At 36.7% G+C, this 26,426-nt stretch overlaps 1 protein-coding gene across 1 annotated transcript in view; it reads right to left on the minus strand.

Moving 5' to 3' along the window:
* Positions 1 to 25,740, minus strand: part of SYBU (syntabulin) — a 108,006-nt gene extending 82,266 nt beyond the window's left edge. The window contains exon 1 of the mRNA XM_033125791.1: positions 25,553 to 25,740. The gene's annotated coding sequence lies outside the window, so the exon portion shown is untranslated. The remainder of the gene's footprint in view (positions 1 to 25,552) is intronic.
* Positions 25,741 to 26,426: the final 686 nt, after the last annotated feature.

The following is a 26,426-nucleotide window of genomic DNA, read 5'->3' on the forward strand; positions in this document are numbered from 1 at the left end:
AAATGGTGACTAAAACAAGGTAGTGAAATTAAGGAGATTTCCTGCTTGAGGTTAGCAACTTCTCTCTTCATGTGGAGATTACAGCTAAGGCTGTCTCCCATTAAACCAGTATGCTTGTTATTTACATCCACTTCAAGCTCCCAGACTGTATTAAGAATTGTATTCTTCAAACCTTCTGCATTCACCTGTCTGGCCTCTTTTAAACTCAATGATTTAACATCTGGCAAAACTATCTTACCCATATAGAACATACGCATCACTTTGTGGTCATTTGCACTTGTGTTTCAGATCCATTAATAAGGATGAAAAAGTACTGAGCTTGCTGAACAGGGATCATAGATCATGTCTGACGACTTTTCCAGTGATGTGGGTGAAGCTCTGTACGAGGTCTGCCAATCAAGTTTGCGAACTTGTTCCAATGATGTTGCTAACCTTTTTTTGATATCAGAGGGGTTATTCATTACGAATTTGTACCAACTGTATCAACTTCCAAATTTACTATTTGGAAGTGCTGAAAAGGCTACGTGAAAAGTTAGATGAAACCACCTGAACGTTTCGCCAACAATTCATGGCTCTTGCATCATGACAATGCACCAGCTTACACGACACTGTCTCTCAGGGCAGTAAACAAATAACTGTATTGAAACACCCTCCCTACTCACCTGATCTGGCCCCCTATGACTTCTTTCTTTACCCGAAGATAAAGGAAATATTTAAAGGAAGACATTTTGATGACATTCAGGACATCAAGGGTAATACGACAACAGCTCTGATGGCCATTCCAAAAAAAGAGTTCCAAAATTGCTTTGAAGGATGGACTAGGCATTGGCATCAGTGCATAGCTTCCCAAGGGGAGTACTTTGAAGGTGACGTAATGATATTTAGCAATGAGGGATGTAGCACTTGTTGTTGCAAACTTAATTTTCCAACCTCGCATTTACTTTCAGAAAGGTGGTCCTGCCCCAAGTCTGCACCACGATGAACATCGAGTTGGGCAATGAGAGAAAATTAGCCAAGGGAATTTCCAATTTGGCCATTGCTTAGGGAGTAACAAACAACTTGGTATCAGCTGACTCGTATTTGCTCCAGCTCCTACAAGACTTCTGTTCATGATTGCCAAACCGAAGTTCTCCAGTGTGACAGAGGAAGGACTTTTCAAAGCTTATATATAGCTCTTTGTTGCATTTCCCTACCTAAGTATTTATTTACATTGTTCTCTTTCAATGAAGAGCCCACGATGTCATTGATAAAAGTACTATATTCCACAGTGGCCCAATTTGATTTTTTTCTTTTGTACACAGAGAACAACACATTTTAGCAACCATAGCTTTATCACCAGATTCATAGGAGCCCTTCAGCTCTGCCTGTCATTTTCTTTCGTTCTTTATTAGAAGAAAAGTACACTCCAAAGAGGTAAAAGTGGGCCCAAGCAGAAAGCAGTGGCTCACGGCCATTATTAGAAGAGAAAGTACACTCCTAAGGGTTTGGAGCAGACCGAGCAAAGGCAAGGCTCAAGACAGGGCCCTGCCTGTCATTTTCTTAACTCTCCCCACACTAAGAGACATTCTGTTCTTCCCTTTTACTCCTGTTTTTCACTTAATTTTTCCTTCCTCTTGCAAAGCATATCGTTCTTTTGCAGTTAGTTCCCTGTATAGGTGCAATCTAGTGAACTGTCAGTATGAGAAGGGGAAAATATACATTTACTATTATTAGTTTTAGAAATAGAGATTGGTGTTTTTATAAAAGTTTCTCAAGTCAGTTTTCAAAAAACTGTATTAATAAGATCCTAAGTACATTCGTTATATGGAAATAGGAATACTGCATGGAAAAAGGACAAAAAATAATAATTTTGCTTCTGTAACAGCCTGAATATTTATGAATTAAGCAGCCAATTAGGCAACTAGCCAGACAGCTCTGATGAAATTACTCTAAAATACACTTAATTCTGAGTCATCTTCTGGCAGTAACTGTTTGGCTTCCTTTATTTTAGTAAGTAATATATGGAATGACATCTTTCCACATTGAGGTCAAATTTAAAATAAAACTAGCACCATATTTTTTGTTTACAAATCAAAAAGTAAAAGCCCTTTTTCTTATTAGGCAAGAAAGGAAATTAGGCCACAGTTATTTACAAATTATTTAGTTATTTTCCCCCTTTCTAGTTTTAATAAATGGCTTCCATCAACACTATGGTAGAAGTTACAAGTTATTTTAACATCAATTTCATTATTTACATATATTGGAAAGATGAGTACATCACAAACTTTCTAGACTGTGTACTTAACTATATCAGTATTGTGTCTTATCTCAAATAATCCAGTTGGGGTTTCCAGCTGTTGTCTGATGTCTTAATATTCACATTTGCCCTTTTTCAATGCTAAGGTTTATTTTCTATGGCTCAAATGAGGATATATTTTCAAGTGCAATGTGGTCAGCCTGTCTGTCTGTAAGACTATCTACCAAGCATAGGAAATCTTTTAATTCAAGGCTAAAGAAAACAATAAGTGACTAACAAGAAAAAATGAGAAGTAAAAATAAGTTAAAAGCAATAGTCTAAATAAAAATAAGACACACTGATAATATTTTCTACTCGCTTGACAAAGATTAATAAATATTTTTGACATTACCATTTGACTCTAATCTCCAAATTATATCTCACTAAGCAAATGTTTATATTCTGAGTATATATTCTGACTCAGACAGTACTTTTACTTCTGACAAATAAAAGGGAGGTATTCATTCATTCCATAGTGAGTGGAGCTGGAAAAGACATGAATTTCTGGGTATTATCGAAGGAAATCCTGGAAATGTCAGCGAACATAGATCTGTCCACATGCAAATTTGTAGTAGGCATACTCTGGAAATACTATAAAATTCTCTATAACATATTCTAAGACCTATAAGATAAAACAAAAGGTTGAAGCTATAGTGTTTTAAAGAAAAAGGGGAAACTAAAATGGTAAAAAAAAAAAAAAAAAAAAAAAAGAAGAAAAAGCCATGATGTTGCATGAGGAGAATAAATCTACAGGGACTCTAATCTAGAAAGGAAAAGGCTGAGTAAGCTTTGGACAGAGGTGTGTACACCGTACGGTATAGAGATAGAGTGATCTCAGTCTTGTCTATTCAGCAAATGCTGGAATATGAGTATTGAGCAAGCACCTTCTGACCCTAGACAAAGTCAAGACAAAGTCACTGGTTTCCAAAATGCAGAGAAGTTCCCTGGCTGGGGTGGAGAACAGCTACAGAAATTATTGGGTGTGGAAAGGAAATGCCAGAGTGGCAATTTGCAAATAAACATGATGATATTTAACATATGGAATGAAACCAGTGCCATAATTTCATTCCTAAATCAGATGTCTGGTACCACCTCTGTAAATGAAATGAGAATGAGAGATCCATAATGCAGGCTTAGACAGTGGTGTCCTTTCGTGTATAGTAGATTGTTAACAGAGCGCAGTTTACATGTGCCTGGATAATACAGAATAGTTTTAACTCAACAAAATGAAGAAATGGCTTTAAAAAGTGCCCTGCAAAAGAACTGCAGATTGAAGTTCATGTTCATAGTGCAAAGAGAAGCAAACCAGAAAATGACAGAGCTGCCTCTGCTCCCAATATGAACACTTATTTAGCTACATTACTAAGTGAAAATAGTGGAGAGTAAGTTACATATACTAAGGGTGTATGCTCAAAAATTGTGTTATAATTGAAGTGTGTAATCAGAGAAGTTTGTAGAGCACTGGTCTGGGGTCACAGAACCTGAAATACCAATGTGCATGCTTCTCAAATATGTACACTACCTCCAAGAAGTAGTAGTTATTAAAAACTTGCTATTACAGAATTGTATATGTGAAACCTATGTAATTTTACTAACTATTGTCACCCCAATAACTTTTAATTAAAAAACTAGACAGTTATAGAATATTGCACCCAGCAACTGAAAACAAACAAACAAACAAACATCTCATTTATAATAGCATCAAAAATATCAAATACCTGGGAATAAATCTGAGGAAAGATGTACAATAACACTACATAGAAAACTACAAAACATTACTGTGAGAAATTTTAAAAGATCTAAATACATGGAGCGAAAAAGATGTTTATGACTTGGAAAACTCAATATTATTTAAACGTTAATTAGCCTCCAAATTATTGATAGATTCCATTAATTCCAATAAAAGTATCAAAAAAAAAAGAAAACTTTCAATCTTTGATATCTCTATGTTCTCATCACTTGAGAACTTTTGATCTCTCTGTGATGCTTATTGTTAAATTTAGATCTCCAGCTTGTTCAAACTGAGATCTTTTATCTCGAAATCTCACCTGGACATGTCTACTTGGAAATACTATTGTCCCAAATCCAAACTTTATTTCACATATAAATTATTACTGTGTTTCCCTAGCCGGACAATCAGCTCTAATGTGTCTTTTGGAGCAAAAATTAATATAAGACCCAGTCTTATTTTACTACACTGTAAAACTGGGTCTTATCTAATCTAATCTAATCTGATCTAGCCTAATCGTCTAATCTAATCTAATATCGGGTTTCATATTAATTTTTGCTCCAAAAGACACATTAGAGCTGATTGTCCAGCTAGGTCTTATTTTCAGGGAAACATGGTATTACTTATTCTTCCCAATTAGTTCCTCATCCCAAAATATTCATTCACCCTCATTTCTTTAGGACATGAGAGAGAACAGCCTAGAAGCTAAGTGCATGGCATTTGGATCTAGGCTGCCTGGATTAAAATTTCTGTTCAGCTGTCATTTTGGACAACTTATATTTCCTCTATGAACTTGTTTCCTCATCTATAAAATGGGAAAATACTACTACTTACATCAATAAACACATCTTGAAACTGAGGAAAATTCACAAAAAGCACACAAAACACTACTTGGCACAGAGCAAATGCTCAAAAACATTAGCTATTATTATTATTTTTTTATCTGGGCTTAAAACCCTGGGCTCATTTTAACCATCTCACCCACATCTTTTAATTTCCTGTTTCCAGTCAGACCCTGAGTTCTGTCTGTTCTCCTCTCAAAAGCTGCTCCTGGTCTAGTGCCATAGCCATTGCCCTAGAAAGACAGGCATCTTTCCAACCTCGGCTAAAGCCAACCATCTCGGGCACAGTGTTCCTCACACAGGCTCTCACCAACTCTAATCAATTTCCACATTGGGCTCTATGAGTCGAATCTTACCATAGGAGTCATCTTGTGGACCCTCAAAAGTCTCCATGGGCTTTCTGGTATCTTCCGAACATAATGTAAACCATGCCTCTAGCTTTAATAGCCTTCAGAGTTGGCTTTACTCTGCAAACATGCTCGGGTATTCCAGCCCACTTTCAATTCCCGTTTCTGAACTGGAGTACATGTTCCACAGAATTGGGGACTCACTCTCCATTTGTTTTCTAATTATCTGTTTGTTTTTTCTTCTCAACCAAGAAGGCAAAGGAAGTCTGTATTTTACTTTCTCTTTACCCTCCCAAAGCACCTGTCCCCATTATATACTAATATATATGATTTGTTCATATAAGAAGATTTAAATAAAACAGGGAATGAGGCACAGATAGAGCTGCCTTTCATAGGAACAGTAAAGGACAGAGTGGGATAGGATAGTCTCTGGGTCAGACCTAACATGACATTTCCTAGGTATCATCTGTCATGTTTCATTCTTACAACTGGCTTAAATACAGATGCACCTCAACTTACGTCCCAATAAACCCACTGCAAGTTGAAAATAATATCTTCAGTCAAAAATGGATTTAATACACCTAACCTACTGAACATCACAACTTAGCCTGGCCTACCTTAAACGTGCTCAGAACACAACATCCAAATAATGCTGGTAACACAGTGCACTCTGTAGACTATTGGGCATTTGATCCGTGTAATCACGTGCCTGACTGGGAGTTTGCACTGGCGGCCAGTGCCCCGCATCACCGGAGAGTAATGTACAGCATATCATTTGCCTAGGAAATGATGAAAATTCAAGGTACGATTTCCACAGAATGTGTATCGCTTTTGTGCTATTGTACAGTCGAAAAATCGTTAAGTTGAACCATCTTAAGTTGACACATTGTAAAATGGGCACCATCTGTATTCTAATTTTGATTAGTCAGTGCATGTGGGTATAATATATAGTAATGAATCAATTAGGTTTTTGAATTTGGTCACTGAGTGCATATTTTTGGAAAAAAAAAAGTTAGAGTTAAGATATGACCAATCTATATTTGATGGATGTGCTTCAGAAAAAGAAACAGGATCATTTATCACAATTAAAATAGTTCTGGTGACACTTTATTATTCATCCCTGTCCTTCTCCTTTGTACACTTTTTACTTTAAGTTCTTTTTTGCTCTCATTTTCTAGTTTTCTATTTGATCCCCATCTTATATTTTCCAGTGACTTTACCCCTTTTGCCCACAAAGAAACACCAGAGGTATTTATTGGCTTGGTTTAGTGTTGCTGATACTATTCCATACTGAATAGGTTGCAGGTTGTTTGTCCTGTACTTCTATCACTAATTAGTTTAAATTTGAAAGTATTGTGTAGTCGTAAGAACTATAGGGCTTAGCTTACTTTAAAGTTCAATTAGAGTTGCTATTATCATTAACAGGGCTAAAACACATGTAGTTTGATCACTTAATATATTAAGCGAAATCAACAGGTAATTAGTAATTTTGCACAGTGCCAACCAAGATGATTTCTGGCTTAAAAAGTTACATACAATATACGTTAGGAAATAAGAAATAAAAATGTGAATATGTAAGTGGAGGTATAAGATTTATAAATGGCTCAAATCAAGAGGAAAAAAAAGCCACAAAAGAATATGTGTTGATTAATGGTATATGCGCTATTTTTCAAAGAAAGTTGCTAGTAACTCAATCCTGTGAAATGTGTGGACAAAAGAAATGTATTCCATTGTCAGAAAGGACTGGAAAATGCTGGATACCAAATGGCTATTTAGGCCAAGACATAGGAACAACCAAAGCGTCCTTCAATAAATGATTGTATAGAGAAGATGTGGAACATCTATCTATACAGTGGAATATTACTTGGCCATAAAAAAGATAAAATACTGCCATTTGTGACAACATGGATGGATCTTGAGATTATTATGCTGAGCGAAATAAGTCAGACAGAAAAAGTTGAGAACCATCTGATTTCACTCATTTGTGGGATATAAAACTGAAAGCAACAAATGAACAAGACAAACAAAGAAACAAAAACTCACAGACACAGACAACAGGTTAGTGGTTATCAGAGGGTAATGGGGGTGGTGGTGGTAGAAGAGGATAAACAGGGTCAAATATATGGTGATAGAAGGAGAACTGACGCTGGGTGGTGAGCATACAATGTGACATATAGATGATGTATTATAAAAATGTACACTTGAAACCTATATCACCTTAATAAATTGAATTAAAAAACATTTAAAGGCAATTTGCAAAAAAAGGGAAAAAAAAGTTCTCAATCCAGACTAAGCTATTCAGGGCCCTAAGAAATCTTGTACGGAAGAGACCAATTTGACTGCGTTTAACTCACAATTTCCCTAATGTAACTCTCACAGTTCCAGTGTTAGAAGAAACACACTTAGAGAAAGGCTGGTACAGAAGAAGTGCTAAGGAGTTCAGAAATGGGAGAGACCACTTGCTATTGAGGGAAACCATTATGAAAAAGGATTATGTTGAGTTAGATCTGGAAGACCTAGGTAGGTGGAAATAAGGCAGGGCAGACATCCCAGACAAAGGGAACATTGTGAGTGGAAAAACCCAGAGGAGAGAGCATTAGGTTATTCCAGGAAAGCTTCGAAGAACCTGTTTGGGGGAAGCAGAAGGTTCCTGTAGGGCAGAATGGGAAAATGGGGAAACGATAACATTATGTAAACGATGCTATGTAGTAAAATGATTAGGAAACCATGTCTCTTTATGTGTTTTCCTCATTATCGTAATTTCTTAAATGCTTATTTGATCATGAAAGTGATTATTTAATCAAAATTTGAATGGTCCAGGCCAGTGCTGTCCAATAAAAATAATGGACTACAAATGTACTTTTAAAATTTTCTATCAGCAAAATTTAAAAAAGTAAAAAGAAACAGATTGATTTAACAATACATTTTATTCAACCCAACGGAAGCAAAACAGGATCATATCAACATGTAATCAATATAAAAATTATCAATGAGATTTTTTTTTTTTTGGCTAAACTTTCAAAATCTGGTTTGTATTTTACACTTACAATACATCTAACACTACCCTATTGGACATAAATTAGTTGGATAAAACAGTCAATTTGGATAGTTTTCTAGTACTATTAACTACGGTTGAAAGTTTTAAACTCTTTAAATGGCTAAGGCATTTGCTTTATTGTTTTTTGAAATGTATATTTTATTTTTTAGCTGGATTTGAAATAGGCAAATTAAGTACAATTATAGAGTAAAAGTGAAAAGCTCCATTTTCCCTCCAAATCAGCTAATTAATGTAAGTGAATTACCTTCTTGCTCTCTTTTGGCTCTCTTTTAACTATTAAGTTAAGAAAAGTCTGTGGCTTTGTGACAATTAAACACGAGGGCTTTACTACATATACCAGCTGATCTGTAACCATATACATGCTCTATGAATTTCTCGGGTTTTTTAAATGTTAAATGATTCATCCTGCTGGTGCAGTTCCTTCACACTTCATCACATTTCTAAATAAGTGATCATGTAACTGAAGATTTCATGTCCTGAAGGCATTATACCAATGCTTTCAAATGCTTCTACTTAAAATACACAGCAATTTTATTCACACTTCCCATTTTTGAATCCACTAAGGGCCATATTGGGGGAGAAAAAGCTAGAAAACTGCTCTTCTGTTTTCTACAAATTCTCTTGTCTGAGAGCTTGTAAATTCTTGCTAACTTTCCAAAGCACATTTAATACCCATCAGAAACTGAGGGAACATGGCACATTCTTTAAATGAAAGCTCTGGAAAATCTGCTGCTTTAAAAATGGAAGACGAATGCCAAGGCAACTGCTGTGCCTCTTTCTGAGTAGAGAGCTCTAATCTAAATGACCCATGTGGGAACATAACAGGAATGGAAAATAGCCAACAACTTTCTCTGAAAGTTCATGGCTTTATTCCAGGGTTTCTGAACATCAGTCCTTTTAACATATTGGGCCTGGTAATCCTTTGCTGTCGAGGGCTCTCCTTTGCATTGTGTGATGTTTCACAGTATCTCTAGCCTTTACTCACTAGATGCCAATAGCACCTCCACCCCACAGTCCCACCCAGGTCTTGACAAATCAAAAATGCCTCCAGACATTGCCAAATGTTCCCTGAGGAACAAAATTGTCCCACGTTGCTCTATTCAAAGTCTGAAAATTATATGTATGAATATAGTATGCGTTCTAGTTTCAGAGTACAAACCCATTAATATTCTTTCCATCTGCTTTTCCGAAGAGCTTGCAGCCTTTGGAAATGGATTAGGTTCATATAACAGCTTCTTGTGTGTCATATTCTAAATTTCAATGATCTTTTTTTGCTTGCCCTCTAATTTAAATACCACGCCTCATTTTTACCTGGAATTGGTATACTATAATGATAATGTCAACTTTCATACACAATCAATCACTACATGCAACAGAGAGTGAGAAGAGGTAGCAGCCTGAAATCCCTTAGATATATTTCACGGGTGTTCATTGAAATTGTTTTAATAATGACCTGTAATCCCTAGATAACAAGAAGCGCACTAAAACTTCACTATCATCAATTTGGTATCTTTCAACAGTACCACAAAGAAGATGCAGTAATTTATGTTTTAAATAGTACCTAAAACCTTGTCGGCCACATCAAATACGATGTATGAGTAAAACTCTTCAAAGCAAAATTTATATTTCTTTGTCTTCACCTTGAAAACAGTTTGGAAATAAGACATCTCATACTTAGGATAGCCTATTCCTTGTCATATGTGAAATTCGGAGGATTTAAGACTAGTGAAAGCATATTGCATGTGTTGAAGCTTCTACGTTTATTTTGAAGTGACAGAACAGGCAGACAGATGTTATTATGACGACAAGAACATGGTAATTTCACAGAGGCAGCACCTCTACTACCATCTGGTGGTTTGTATAAAAAAACGTTACCAGTTTTTTTAAAAAAAACACCTTAACCTTTATTCTAATCACTGATAATATTAATAGCTACCATTTATTGGCAAACACTACAGTAGGCTTAAAGAAAATTCTCTCATGTAACCCTTAACAGTTGCTTGAGATGGGTACATCTGATAATTAAGAAAACTGAAGCTCAAAGTGTTGAAACAATTGATCTACTGGTAGAAATGGCATTCAAATTCATAATTTTTTATGTCAAAGCTCAAGTTCATTGTGTGTGTTAGTGTTTCCTGGACAATTCTTCATGAGAGCTGGCCTGACACCATGAGCCCTGTAATTTGAGGAGGTTAACGGACTTTTTGGCAAAACAGTGAAGACATGTCATATTCTTATTTAAATTAATCGGATTCAACTATTCAATTTGAGAGAAAGAAAGAGACAGGGAGATTTTTAATCATGTAGGCACTTTCCGGCTTAGGCCTGGAGTTTAGTAAAATGGGAGATGTGAATCTTCTCTTTCTTTAATTCTCACATCTAACTGAACCATGTGTTTCTAGTGTTTAAAGACACAAATATTTTTATACAAGGGTTCTAATTATCAACCTACACATTCATCTCTGGTATTTAATTAATACAAAGTGACCTGTCCTGATGTTTGAAGAAAACTGGCTAAACATTGGATTTATGACCAATTTAAAGAATTTTCCAAAATTATTTGTACTTCGTTATTACTATTGTTTGCTTTGCATGCTTTCTTTAAAAGCTCAACCGAGCACACAATGGGATTCTATCACCTTTGTACCTGTGTATATGTGCTAGGAGAACAGGGTGTTAAGAGTTCATTTTAAGGGGGATGTCACTCCACAATTTCCAACAAGAAAAATGAAGCCAAAAAACCATATTCTTCATGGTATCTCTTAAAACAGCAAAAGAGTATCGTGTTCTTTCAGACCATTGATGGCAAAGATGAATACATATTTTAGAGGTTCTCAAGATGACTGCAATTCTGACTGAACCAGGCAACACTGAATGGTAAATGTATGATTTTCAAATTGGATACTCCTTGAAAAGAGACCCAGTAAAAAAGATTATGCTGCTAACTCAAGCTCAATAATTTATCACTTGAAATCCACTGAATTTTTATTATGTGTATTTTGTGAAAAATAATAAACATGTGTATTCCATTCTATTAGATTTTAAGTACAAATGGACTGAAATTCATCCATGTGTCAAGTATCTATAAAAGAGAGCAAAAATTGTATCAGACAGTGGAAATGCAGACTTATTTTCCTGATTTATTTAATTATTCTATGAAGCAACTGATCTGTGAGATTGAAGCTATTTATTGGCCGTGGCATAAACACCTATAAAATCTGATTGAGCAAATTACGTTTATGCAATATTAGTATATAAAACATATTAATGTGCTGAATTTCAAGTGGAAAACATCTTATTGTCATTTCTGATTTAATATCATGTGAGGTTTTATTCAAACACCATATGTTTTCATATGTTTTAATTTCTGGAGTCTGAGTTTGCAATTCTACCAATGAAAAGCTTCTTTGGGTCGATTCTTTCCTCTTCCAACTTCTCTTCCCATCCAAGAAAATGCAAGGTGGCTAGCCAGAGGCCTAATATACATATTTATGATTTCATAGTCTCCAGATGAAGGATATTTATTTATTAGCTTAAATAAGTGCTCATGCCTGATTACAACTGTCTTTGTGTAAGGACCATCGACTAAGCCTGGATCCTAGCTGTATTTGTAAAATGTGCTTATGCAGTCAAAGTACTTCAATCCTTCAATAAATGATGAATGCTCATCATAGGTACATTTATTTTCAGTATAAATATAGAGGATTAGTGGACTTAGACCAAATGAAGAAAAGCTTAGTGATAGTAACAGAATTCTGAACAGAACTCTAATAAATAAATAAACCTCCATGATGTACAAATTAGCTTCTGTTATTGGCTATTACCAACATATGTTTGCATCACTATACCAATAATCTAAACACTAAGAAGATAAAATTCTACTTTAAGGAAGTTTTTAAAAACAGACTTTTCATATTCATAGAAGAAAATTCCAGAAAATACAAGTTAAATATTATCCTATATATCTTAGTTTTACAAATCATTTTCATGTATACTAGCTCATTTAATTTCAAAATTCCTCTTGACCTTTTCTGTACTATTTTTAATGAGCCTATTGTGTATTTATATTTTGGTTTGTGAGTACTACTGAATGAAGATATAAATGGTGGTTCACTTCTATCATCAGGGTTTCAATATAATATCTTTAAATTTTTAAAGAATATTTGCCTTATCTCTGCCAGGATATCAGTTTTTACCAAACAACCCTGATTCCTTCCTTTCATCTCTTTCCCTCCCTCCCTTTCTTCTATATACGTTATAATTCTGGTTATAACATAAATATTTTCTATTTTTTTCTAAAGAAAAGAGAGAGGTAGGAGGGAGGGAGAGAGAAAAGGAAGGGGGAGAAAGAGAGAGAGAGAGAAAGAGAGAGAGAGAGAGAGAGAGAGAGAGAGAGAGAGAGAGAGAGATTTCTTCACTTTACGTAGGTATCAAAGGCGATCTTAATATAGAATTTCTCCTCTTTGTACTCTAAGTGATAAAAGAATCTACATGTTCTTTTTAAAGAACTGATTGAGATAACACCTGTCAAGTTATAAATCTTTTAGATGAAGCTACCTGCTCTTTGCAATTTATAGGATAGTAAATAGGTATGAAAATCCTAACTTCAAATGTGTAATATTGGTTTTGCTTCCTACAATAATTCTTTCTGATAGAGTGAACTCAAATTTATGTGCAGAAAAACATTCTTTATGATGAAGTCATATTAAGTTCAAGACAAATTTTATTTCAGATTTCTCTTGTTTTCTCCTTATTATGGGTGTGGCATAGTGTTTTCTGAAAAAGAGAGGAAGGCTATGTGAGTGCATATTTCATAAGCTTCTTATTCATTATTCATACCATTAGAGATAGAAGAAATATATACACATGGAACATTCCCTCAGATGTGTCCTCTGAGAAGTACACTCAGCATAAACCTCAAAGGGTCTCTTCAGTGGGAGCTGGAGGGAAACTCAGTGAAGATGGCAGACAGCCTTCCGCAGATAGATTAGAATAGCAATGCTCCAGTGGGTACCAAGTTCCACTGGAATTTAATTCTTGGCCACATGAATTAAGCCAATAGCATTTTATCCTACATAATTTGAGTGACTATAGCATTTGAAAAATTTCAAACTAGTTTTATTCTGTGTTTCAGAAATATTATTTCCTCAAATATGAAAATACAACAATCTCTAATTCAATTTTGTGAGGGCTCATGCCACTTATTTATTTACTTATATAAACTGGAGTCATGCTTCGTATAAGAATGAATGGCTGCTTTAGGCTTATGGGTTAATTAATATGTATTGAAGATGCTGAGGGTACTTAATGAATATTTAATTATAAAAAACGAGGATAGCATGTTTCTCCCCTACATGAATGAAAAAGGAGTTATTAGTGTAAACCTTTTTGACAAACTGTTTTATGAAGTCAAAATGAACTAATAAATTGGGTGCTAAAATGTACTATGTAATTTAAGAATATGAATGAAAACATTTTTCCTTAATTTCAGATTATACTTTTCCCTGAACCATCTATATAATTTCAGTAATGAATGAAATGTCAGAAAGAAAACACCTCTTCCCGCACCTCACTTCTGCGTGTCTGAGATAGATCCATAGTTGTTATCTCAGGAAAACATTTACTGACATTAATAAATTAAGTTCTCATGTAGTCAGCTATCATTAAGAGAAAGACTGTAGCAAACGCTGGTAATTTTAAGGTTGCTGAGCATTTAATAAGCTGTAGTTGAGCAACTTAGATTCTGGGGTCTCAATATCAATAGCAGTTATTTAACTCCAGTTTCACAATATAGCATGTTATTTTACTCACAAAATATAAACGAGAATTCAACTGAAATAGAAAAAGCATAAGTAATTTCTATATTGACATTTATAGCTTGATGTCCAATAGCTGTAAAATTATTAATAAAAAATGACTCAAATATTTTCTTAATAAATTGAACTGTGTACATGGCATTAAAGAGGGAATGGGATTTTTCATATAATTAAGAGGGTGTTAGCTTGGCATTTAGGGGATTGTTTTGGCAGCAATCAGTTGTTATCAACATTTAAATTGGCTAAGATCTCGGAGTCTACATTGTGGAAGAATCTCTCTCTCACTCTCGCTCTCGCTTTGTCTCCCTTTCTCCCTCCTTTTCTCCCTTAAGGAAGATAAAAAAAAAAAAAAAAAAAAAGAGCTAGAAATACGTATTTGGTTGGATAAGTGTTATACATATGAGTTAGGATTTGAGTTGGGAAACTTTTAAAGAACTTGTGTCAATAAATGACAATGGCTGTTCACAAAACTAAAAGAATTTAAGACACTTTAAAAATAATATATGCAAACTCATCCCTGGTAACTCTTCAATTAAAAAATATGAGAGACCTCAAATAATTTAAAATGTTTTCTGTAGTATGCTTGCCATCATTACCAACATAAGGATGCATTTCAGTCATTTCCTTATTTTAACAACGTTTAGGCAAATTAATAAACCTTGTATTTTCTGCACGATTTCTTAGTTATGGAATTCCTTTAATTATTTTGAAATGAATTACAAAGAAATACACATCATACTCCAAAGAAAGCTTTGATTGAATCTACTTAAAAAAACAAGAGATGAATCGACATAATATATGAGACATGACGGTTTTTCCATACCCATTGCCTGAAGGTTAACCTGGAGTGTTTTAATGCTAAAATTAATAAGCTGAAGGAAGGGGAAAACTAACTTAGATTAAGCATCAGTTGTGTGTCAGGCACCAGGCTAAACATTTTAAAATACATTATCCCATTAACCCTTAAATACCCTCTAAGTAAAGTAATAAATCTAGCCATTTGTTTTCCATGAGGAAAATGGCTTGGGTGTTTCCCAAACTGCAGGCTGAGATGAGCCTCAGGGACTGGAGAAAGGTGGTAAGTGTTGCTAAATAATTCAATCATTTCTTTTTGTATTTAGTTATAGATATATTGAGATATGGAAAAGTAAAATTAAACACCTTTTTAAATTTTACTTCTCCAACCTGACTCCAAATACATCAGCATTCAGATAAAGCATGTGGCTTTATATTCTCAAAGCTAAATACATTTGCACCCCTATGAATTTTATTTTATTCATCATGCTGTGTGACTCAAGGTTGTTAGATCAACATTGATACCTCCCTATGCTCCTCAAAAGTAGATAAATCACTTTAGTATACAATATTGCTGCCTGGGGTGGAGACCGCAGTTGCAAAGCATTCTTAAAACTTATGCAGGAAGATAATTCTTTCTGAGGCAGTGGTTCTCAACCTTGACTAAACCTTAAAATTACCTAGAAAACTGAAAAACATTGATTCCAATGTGCAGCTGAGGTTGGAAAACATTGTTCTTAGGTTCCATCCACAACAAGGGCACTATTCTTTTGGCACCCACATGATCTCAAATAAGATGAGCCTTGGGGTGCCAGGTGGGTGTGAGGAATTGGGGACAGCACAGGAATGCCAGCTCTCTATGTAATTAGCACAGAGATAACTCGTATAGTCACAATAATCACCATCACTTTGGAATAGATTCCTGAACTTCTGCAGAAACTTTACTGGAGAGAAAGCTGCCTTAGGGCAGCAGCAACAACCCTTTCCCCCCTTGCTGAGGTGGGAGTTTAATTGGCATCCACTTAATCCCAACAGGGATTGGAGCCTATAGGAAAACAGCTATACTTAAATACTGCTTACCTGCAAGAGGCTTCATCAAGTTGTACACTAGACTCAAATTCATGGTCGCTATTTTTGAAAATCTACATACTAGAGAGGTCAGCAATAAATAATACAGCACTTTTACTTAACGACAGATAAAACACTTTAATCCTAATTTGTGACAGCTCTCAAACAGGAGAGCACATATATATATATAAACGCTTATAGGCTACGGAAGCATTCATTTTATACAACTGCAAAACAACTAACATCACACTTAAATTAGTTTAGTTAAAATGCTTCTCAATCAAAATAATTTTTTTTGTTGTTGTTACATTCTAGAGCAAAGCCTGCATTCTGGAATAAACTGTGGATAGAAACTCATTAAAACTCAATCACTCACTCAACTGCTAGCTAGCTGGCAGGTATAGGAATGGCTACATGCCACTGTAGTTAGTTAGCAGTTCTCTCCTTGTCACCCAGATCAGAGATGCTCATAGTGAAGAACCCAGGAAATAGTTTTGTATGACTTGATAAAAGGAAAGTTACATTTTACCAAAATGAAAAATTAGGATTACTTTTCATAGTACGTGATTTGTAATTTTTTTTGCAGGAATCATAAATCAGGCAGAGCAAATCCTTTGCTCTTGAAATGTTCACTTGGAAACTTTAATTTTCTTCAGATCCTTTCCAACTCCCCAAATTAGGCTCTCTGGAAAAATCAGCAACATTTTACAAAATATGGTTTAGATAACCACATCTTCCTTAATACTTTTATGACAAATCTTTGACAAAAATATAACCCCAGCAGCAAAACAAATATTCCTCCCTCATCACCACAAGCAAACTTACCTACTGGGAAGAAGAAATAATCAAAAATCACTGGCTCAGGGACAATATAAAGAGCTATATGAGGCTTCAGCTCTGGAGCTAAGCGTTCATTTAAATGAACCCAAGAGTCAGATGGCTGTGGCTACCCTCTAAAGCAGGGGTGTCCAAACTTTTTTCAATGTTTTTTACCAAGGGCCATATGCGGTAAAATACACAATCAGCCGGGCCACTCACTCGAGGTGAAGTACGTATTGCCTCACCTGGTTTATTTTAGTAAACTAAATATATTTTTGGAATTTGCTGCGGGCCAATTAACAATGGATTGCGGGCCACAGTTGGCCCGAGGGCTGCAGTTTTGACACCCCTGCTCTAAAGGGAAACCAGAAGATTCTGTACTGGTATGTAGTGCTTCCAGCCTCCTCTCTTTGTTCTAAGTAGGATGCTAATGCTAAAACTGTAGTGTGTATTCCTGCTTGCTCAGGGAACACTGATGTAGTCTGATAAAGCTCCCAGCTTAAATATCCCGGTGGGGGAAAAAATAAGGCCCAGAAATGGAACCTCCCTTGAGTCCTAGTAAAACAAGCCACAGGATGAATGTATAAATCTGAACAGATGGGAATTTGTGGTCATAGTAGTGGTACCTCATCTTCTTTGAAAGATATATTAGAGACATTGAGAAAAGAAATTTTCCACTTCTTGTGAAAGTCCATTAAGGAAGTCATGTGTGTCTTTGAATTTTTTTCATCTCTTTTTTTCTCCCTGGTGTGCAAAAGTTTTATTGGCAGATAAAAGCAAGCAGTGTAAAAAGAGGAAGACATTCCGTAAGGCAGTGAAATACTCGTAGATCAAGGCATAGCATAATGGAATGAAAAACGCTATGAAAAAGTTAAGGCCATCAGAGGAAAAAAAAAAACCTAAGAGTGTAATTTATCCATGTGTTAACAGGATATGCTTTAAAATAAAGAAAACTTTAATTTCAAACCATTTTTTAATGCTGTTTTTCGTTGTACTGGAGGAATATAAAGCAAGTCAAAGAGAAAAAGTATTATTATGGGCCTAAGATAATCCAAAATGAAGTGTGTTGAGAAATCAAATAGAAACTGACAACTGTTGAATATTATTGCTGTTGGTATACCTTAATGAGTAAAGGAAGTGTAGGAGCAAAATGATGAAAATTCCCAAACAGTAGTTCGAAAAAATTAAAAACAAATATTTGCCAATTCAGCCTCCATGTTGCACATTATTCAAACATACAAACTTGAAATGTATGCAAATTTTCTTGCTATGCTGATTATAAAGTTGAACAATACATCCATTTCTAAGTCAATATTTGTATTCTTGTAAGTCATTAACTGAAAGAAATGATCAATCCTTCCTCTCCCCCATCGGACCCTGTAGCGGGGCCACAGAGGAAGAGCCAGTTTCAGCACCATGGACAAAGCACTTACTCTTGGGGACTACAAGAAATGTCCTCCTTAGATTAAAATGTAAGAAATAACTTTATAGTATCCATCTTCCATTTTAATATGTTTTAAGGACCAAGTGAATACTAAAAAATGTTCAGGTGCATAATAAAAAGTTTACACTTTCAAACCCCTTCTAGCATATGGAAAAGCATAATGGCCCTTTTAAAAGACATGCATCACTGTGATAAATGCATTCAAGTGTCATTAGGTTTAATGGCTCCTACTCACTCAGACTCTTACACCGTACCTTTTAAAGTTAATTTGATGTGTATTAATGGTATGAAATTGATGAAATTATGAATTGAGCTTCCCTGGGCACAAGTTAAACCAAGGAAGAAGGGAGAAGACAGGTTAATATTACGTTCCACCCCATTCTTCATTTGTACTACAAAATATGTCAGCCCTGCTCCTGGGAAAGAAATGCTCACTGTTAGTAAGTTGAACTTTAATTGATTTTTATGGTTTTAAACTCAGGTAACTGTCTTTGGTTGGGTCACCAAAGGTTAGCAGTTTTCTTCAGGGAATAAGAAAATATGTGCACTTCTGAGATGAAATTGATATTTTTATTCCAGAGTTTCAGAGACATCCATAACTTGTCACTTCCTTCTCTTTCATTCATCTTATAGATTCAACTTAGAGGGTCAGTCAGGATATTCTTAGTTTGTAATCCGTCCCTCAGATGAAATTGATATTTTTATTCCAGAGTTTCAGAGACATCCATAACTTGTCACTTCCTTCCCTTTCATTCATCTTATAGATTCAACTTAGAGGGTCAGTCAGGATATTCTTAGTTTGTAATCCGTCCCTCACTTCATCACCATGTGTCACACAAAACAGGGTGTTTAATTAATTTAAAATGAGTTAAATTTTATAATAAGTACTGTAACCATTAATGTGAAAAATTGAAAAATCCAAAGTTCTCGTCCTAGGAATACCTGGAGAAAGAAAAGTATAAACTCTCTACTTGTTACCATTCATTTAATATTGATGGATGACTAAGAGAAAATAACTTTATAGCCACTCTTTTGCTTCTCTATCAAGCAAAATGATCTCCAAACTAAAAAGGTTAGCTCAAGCCAGGCACAAATACGAACTTCTTTTAAGGCATTTAGTTCATTTGACAGACAAATTATGTCCAGGTTTTATAATCTCAGCTTTAAAAACAGGATTATGATAACACTGTTAATGTCTCTGAGGAACCCTGGAGATAAGGAGAGATGCCAAGAGATCAGAAATCTAGTAATGAAGCATATATTCTGAGTTTCAAAAATCAGAGAGCAGAGTCTCTAAAACACTGGTAAGACTGAAATGAAATATTAGGCAATATTCTGGCAAAAAATGAATAAAAAGATGATTTCTGAGCACTTAGAAAAGCAAAAAAGTGATACTTAGAGATCAGCCTGGGCTCTGAAGAATAACTTGGGAAAGCCTAGGTTTTTTGTCATTTTTGTTAGTTTATCCAGATAGGTTGAACACTAGTAAATGTGAGAAATGGTTAGGACAAAGAAGTCACAATTTTAGAAGCTTATTTTTAGTCCAGGTAATTAACACACATGAGCTAAGTGGCCCAGTGTACTATCAAATGGAACAATAAAGGGCACTGTGAATGGAAGAGTTTGTGCTCAGCTACCACTACTCAGCTCTAACGTTATAATTTATTTTCCCAGGCCAGCTGGAAATCTGGGATTTTTATGAGAATCTTCTTGATTAAAATGTTTTTTAACTGCAACGTTTTATTAATAAATGTTCCCCTGGTTTTTAAAAGAAAACAAATCAGATCTGTAGACTGAATCTGGCCTATAGGCTGCCAGCATGGGACACGTGGAGAAGCATATGGATCTTGGTGAGGCATCTGGCAAAGTTTCACATATCATTATTGAGATTTTCTGGGTTGGATGGCAATAGAGACGTTACAATTGGGTAAGTTCAAATTTGATCTCAATATAAGGATAACTGGATCTTTCCAATGATGAAATGGACTGCTCTTACACTAGAAGTATTCACCTTAACCACAATTTGGCAATTCACAAGATCAAATGGAAAAAAATCCTGGGCGGAATTCTGCATTTAATGCTATTATTTTTTTCCTAAGTGTGAATATACTTATATGTATATATATACATGTCTTCTTTTAGTCACTCATTTTTTGGAAAATATTTATTAAAAACCTACGATTGCCAAGCACGAAGTGCTGGAAATACAATAGGAACAAAAATCTCTGCTCTTATGGAGTTTACATTCTCTATTTGCCTCAGTTTGGACATTAAATTATATGGGTACTCCCATCTGATGTGTCTCTTTGTGTAAGGTCTTCATTCTGGAATTTTTCTATGCATTCAGCACTGGACATGAAATTACATTGGGTGAAAAGCACATGACAGTGTGACCAATGGGCGTTGTTATCCATTCACTTAAGTTTTCTTTCTAAAATATTTATTATACACCTGCCATTCTGCTGGGGCAAAAAGCTAAACCAGATGGGATTTAGTGTCAAGAGGTATGACCTGGGATATATGGGCACACTCTACATGCACCAACATACTGAATACTTTGGTGGCTCAGCAAATATCCTACATTTTCTTTGATTAGCCTTTCATAAACTTAAATAAATTAGAGAGGAGGATGAAATCATCTGTCATTTGACAGTGGATGTTCCAACATCAGTATTACTTTCACTAAAAAAAACCCACCTTGTCTTTGTTTTTAGATCCCTTCATGGTGTGGCAGACTGTAATTCAAACTGAGATAACAAACATAGTAAAACCTAGCAATAGACTACAAATGAGTCTATTCTAATCCAATTTCTTGTTTTTCTATCTGCACTGGTGATGGGATAGGAAAAATTATTTTAAAAAATTACCATGTATTCAAAATAATCCCATCTGATTTTGTAAATCATTTAGGTTTTTAAACACAAAGGGTCAGAAATAACTGGAGGATATAAGTTGTGACTGAGTTTATTTCTCCTATATCGATTCAGTCTTGGTCAAAGAATTAACATCCTTTCCTCTCAAATCTGGATTTTGCTGGTAGGTAAGGTCTAAGAAGATACTTTTCAATTGTCCCAAGAGGCATGCCAATGTTTCTTGAGAACCAAAGTTAAAAATGAAGCAACAGATCATGTTAATGCTTGAAAATAGTTTAAATAGGAAAGAATCATGGCCCTGAAGAATGCCTTTGCAAACCACATGTTGTAATGGGAAAATGTTTTTGTTTTCCCTTTCTGATGAGTAAACATTTTCACCGAAGTCTGATGGTCATAAAAGTTCATTTTGGAACCCGCAGAAGCACGATAATTCAAGTTCCTTGAAAGTATTTTAAGGAATGCTGTTATGGTCCTTCCATACTCATCTATCTATCTTTTCTCATATAGCTTTTTTTTTTTTTTTAATTTCCTTTGAGAATGCAAGGCTTTTCTCATGAATGCCTTTTTTTCAAAGGGATTTCTATACCAAACCAAATACCATATACAGTAGTCCTCCTTATCCGTGGTTTTGCTTTCCATGCTTTCAGTTATCCACGGTCAACCATGGTAGCAAAATACTCAATTTCCCTAACCATTGACATCATTTGCTCCTGACATCCAACCACTGACATTATCATGGCTTGATCCAGAATCAGCTGAAGCAGAAGATCCACCTTCTTTCTGTCAGAAGGTCAGTAGTAGCCTAATACTATGTCACAATGTCTTTGTCACTCACTTCATCTCATCACACAGGTATTTTATCATCTCACATCATCATAAGAAGGTGGAGTACAGTAAAATAAGGTATTTTGAAAGAGGGAGACAACATTCACATAACTTTTATTACAGTATATTGTTATAATTGTTCTATTTTATTAGTAGTTATTGTTCTTAATCTCTTACTGTGCCTAATTTATAAATTCAATTTTATCACAAGTATGTATATATAGGGAAAAAACATTGTGTATATATACATATATATACATATATATATGTATATATATATGTGTGTGTGTATATATATATATATATATATATATATATATATATATATATATGGTTGGGTACTACCCCAAATTTCAGGCATCCACTGGGGATCTTGAATTATACCCCCGTGGATAATAGGGGACTGCTATAGTTTAAGCAAACTTGAGTTAACATACTGAGAAGAGAGACTGAAAAAGCCCACATACAGACAACCTGGTGATTAAACCTGGGAGACAACTTGAATAATCATTGCCATAAACTATAGAAATTAAAACCAAATACAGGTTCCAGCTTCTACAGAAGTTTACTGGCTGAAATGCTCTACTCTGATAAAGACTCAAGTAATTTTAGGAATATTTTATAACTTAAAAAGCTTAATGAAAATTATTTTTTTCTAGAAGGAATAATAGGTCATTTCTCAGGTGGCTACTAGGATGTGGGGGAACCTAGTTCTCTCTCCTGTGACACCACTGATCAGGAGCTGCTCTGTGGGGCTGAGCTTCCTCCCTCCACGGGGTCTGGGGCACCTCCCAAAGCCTTGCCATTGGACATCATTCCTGATGTGCTGGCTGTACTACTGGTACCTCATGGGATGCTTCTCGGTGGTTTATGGATGTGTCTTTTAAAGTTGTATATTTATTCTTACATATTTGAAGAAATGTAACTGGCATACAAAACCTGGTATGTCATGGATATTATCCCTTATATGAAGGCTAAATAGAAAATAGTGTGTCAATTTAAATAATAATATTAATAAAAGTAGCATAATTTGTTATTTGGATGGCAAAAATTGTGATGCGTACTAGAATAACTGAAGTTCTGGAAATTGTGTCTTCTCCATTGGAGAAGGATGTTTATTTGGTCAGAAGTGTGTATACAAGAACCTTCTTTTCTTTGCCAGGACCTGTAAGGACCTCAGTCAACAGGACCACTGGAACTTTAGTTTTCTACCTCAGGGAATGCATTTAGGTGTCTGGGGCTTCTGCCATGGCTGGCCAATCCCAAAGAGGAAACACCCTGGAGTTGGTGAGGGTAGCTCTAAAAATCCACAACAGACTTTTGATATACTTAATTAACTTAATTTAGACTCCTGATTTCTATCAAAGAGAGAAGTCTTTATGAATATCAATTTCTTTCTATGGGAAGCCTGTCTCCTCGCATCACTTCTGCCCAGCGATATCTACCCTTTTAATCACCTGAAGCACAGAAAACACCCTGTTAAGAAAAGGAGGAAAGACTTTAGTATTTTCTTGCAGATTAAAAAAAAGAAAAAAAACACAACACAATAACTAGTCAAAGGAGATATTTCCTCTCCGTTTTCCAAAATTGTAATAACCTTAAATTAATATCTATTGCTAAAATGCTATTTAGTATCTCCAGAATATACTGATACCCTAGCACAAGAAGTACTATCTTAGAAGTGCACACGGTCTTTTAAAATATCAAATAAGTATGCAGGAAGGTACTGGTTTTGTATCAGACACTTAAAACAGTATAAATAGCAAAACAAGGTATTTTGTATACATTCAGATTAAGCAAAATAGCCAATGTTGGAATTTGACGTACTAGTGAAATAACTTAAAAAAAAACAGCTTCTTTTAAAATAATGATAGATTCATAAAAAGTTGCAAAGGTAGTTCAGAGAAGCCCCATATGACTTCACCCAGTTTCCCCCAATGATTATATCTTATGTAACTATAGTATAACATCAAAACTAGGAAACTGACATCAGTGTAATGTGTCTACAGCTCTGTGACATTTTATCACATATGCAGATTTGTATAACCATCATCACAATCGAGCAATCAAGATACACAGCGTCCCATCATCACCAAGATCTCTCTTATGCTACACATCCCTTCACCGCATCTCTAAGCCCTGCCAATCACTAGTTTGAAAAATTACTCCTTTATTCTTATCTTTTACATATTTTAACTAAAATACGAGAAAACCACAGGACTAGGTGTTAGGAAATGGCTGACGCTAAGTCTACTAAGGGCTGATTCATGCCTCTGGACAACTCACTCTCTGCCAGTCTCAGAAGCTCATTCAGAAAAATAAAGGTTTAAACTCAGTTTTTAGTGTATAAGAACTCATGATGACAGTCTCCATTATAATATCATTTTAAAGACTATTAAATGCAAACCAACTTACAAAATGATTTAAATATGTGAAGATCACCAAGGACTGAATGGTGTTTTCCATGTATTCTGTGTTCAAAGAGTCATTTTCAAATAACTTAAGTAACCAAAAGCTAAAATTATGATAATATATTCGTGCCCTAAAATTTGAAGCAAATGAAAATCACATCTTTCTTGCACCCATTTATTTCTCAAGGGGACAGGTGCTACCATTCTCCCAAATGTACAGGTAGAGAAAACTAGGCACCGCGATTACCTAACTCTCTTTGCCCCCAAGGGCACCCTATGGGAAGGAAGCAGCCAACATCTCTAAAATGTGTCTGACCAAGTATCTGAGCTTGCAATGGTGCAGCAGAAACTTTTTAAGATTCTGAACTGTGGGGTTCAAATTTGGCCCTTTTCTGAGAAGGAAGATTCCGACATTGGAGCGTTCCTTAGTCAGGACCAGAGGACCTGCAAGGAACCCAGTAGGGAAGTTTCCCGCTTTCCTTGCTGTCACTACTCGCTCGAGGACACCGGAGAACAAAATAAAAACAGGAAAGCAGTTTCCCCCAAGTGACTTCTTCTACTTAAAGCTTTACGAATCTCTTCCCACGCACCAAATTTAAGCGTACAGATCTCTTCATCTCTACAATTAACTCTTATTTTCAATTCAACCCTGTTGATGCCCCAGCATCGAGATGACTGAGCTCATCAACTGAGTCCTTCAACAACACATTGATGAAAAAATAGGTCCTCCCTCCTCACCTCAAATAATCGTATGAAAATCTCGAAGGAAGCAAAAAATTGAAAAGGGTCCTCTGGGGACTTTGGACCATTCATGCCTTTGGGGAGATCCACCAAGGTTTTCTTTTTGGAGACCATCAATTCTTTACTGAACATTCCTTATCAAAAGGCACCATTTTGAAGCCCCACTCCCGGAGACAAGCAGTAAAGGGAGATCCAGAACCCAGGGCCCAGTCAACCTTACCTGTTGCCACAGGGAATCCAGCCCAACCATCTCAATAATCTATCAACTAGGGACACTGTCCCCTAGGCTTCCTTGGTTGAAGGTCCTCATTTTCCAGGACCTCCTTCAGTGTGACCCTGGAACACACTGGATTACCCCTGTCCCGGACTGGAAGGGGCAGTCCCGGGGCCCCGCAGGGTCCGTTTCCACCCTCATCGAACGGCAGTGAATCAGTCACCCTCCGGGGCCCGCGGGCACTGACAGCAGAGCCTTCTCAGAAGGCTTACCCTGGTCTTCTCAGAAGGCTTACCCTTTCTCTCCCAGAAGGTCTCCATCGTACGGTCCAGGAGGAGGCACCTCCGCGAGCCCGGGGAGCCGGGGCCCGGCTGGGCCAGGGGCGAGTGCGGACGCGACCCGACTCCACGGCTGGTGCGCGTTCAGGCTCGCGGAGCGGGGCCCGGCCCGCTCCGCTCGCGCCAACCCTGGCCGGACACGTGGTGCCTTCCCCGTCCGCGCGCTGGGTCCCGGAGGCCCCTCGGCCTCTGCAGCCACCCGGCCGCGGCTCGGGCTGCGAACCAAGTGGGGAGAAGGGCGGGGGACCAAAGATGCCCGCGCGGGTAGGTGACGCGCAGAGACGCGGGCGCGGTATGGGCTGCACGGGGTGGGCACCGGGGTCCTGCCCAGGAAGGACCTCCCTGCTCCGGACCTGGAGGCTCGGTCTCTGTCCCCAGGGCCCCCACCGACTGAGCCGCAGGCTCTGTTTCCCGAAGCCACTCGGGGCGGGGCGGGGCGGCGCACTGCAGAAGCCCCGGTTCCCGCGGTAGAGGAAACACCCAAAGGCGGCAGCGTCTGCGTTGCACGACCCACTTCTCGCGCATCCAGGATCCTGGGGCCGCTGCAGGCCTGAGGCCAGAGTCTGCCTGGCGGTGTTCATTCACTCCAGGTAATGACTACACTGTCCCCGCTCTGGAGATGTAAACTACTGAAAACCACAGCGTGGACCTCAGGTGCCCTGTAGGCCATTTGCTCCGTTGGAAAATTCCTTTCGCTCCCACAGCCTGTCTTTGGGCAGCTAAGGCAACACCGGCCCCACACACTTAAAATAGTATAAACTGGAACGAAGACAGCTATAGCCACACGTTTTTCCAACTTCATCCGTGGCCTTGGGTGCCTGGTCTCTATCC

Source organism: Rhinolophus ferrumequinum, chromosome 14 (genome assembly GCF_004115265.2).
Source record: "Rhinolophus ferrumequinum isolate MPI-CBG mRhiFer1 chromosome 14, mRhiFer1_v1.p, whole genome shotgun sequence".
NCBI lineage: Eukaryota > Metazoa > Chordata > Mammalia > Chiroptera > Rhinolophidae > Rhinolophus > Rhinolophus ferrumequinum.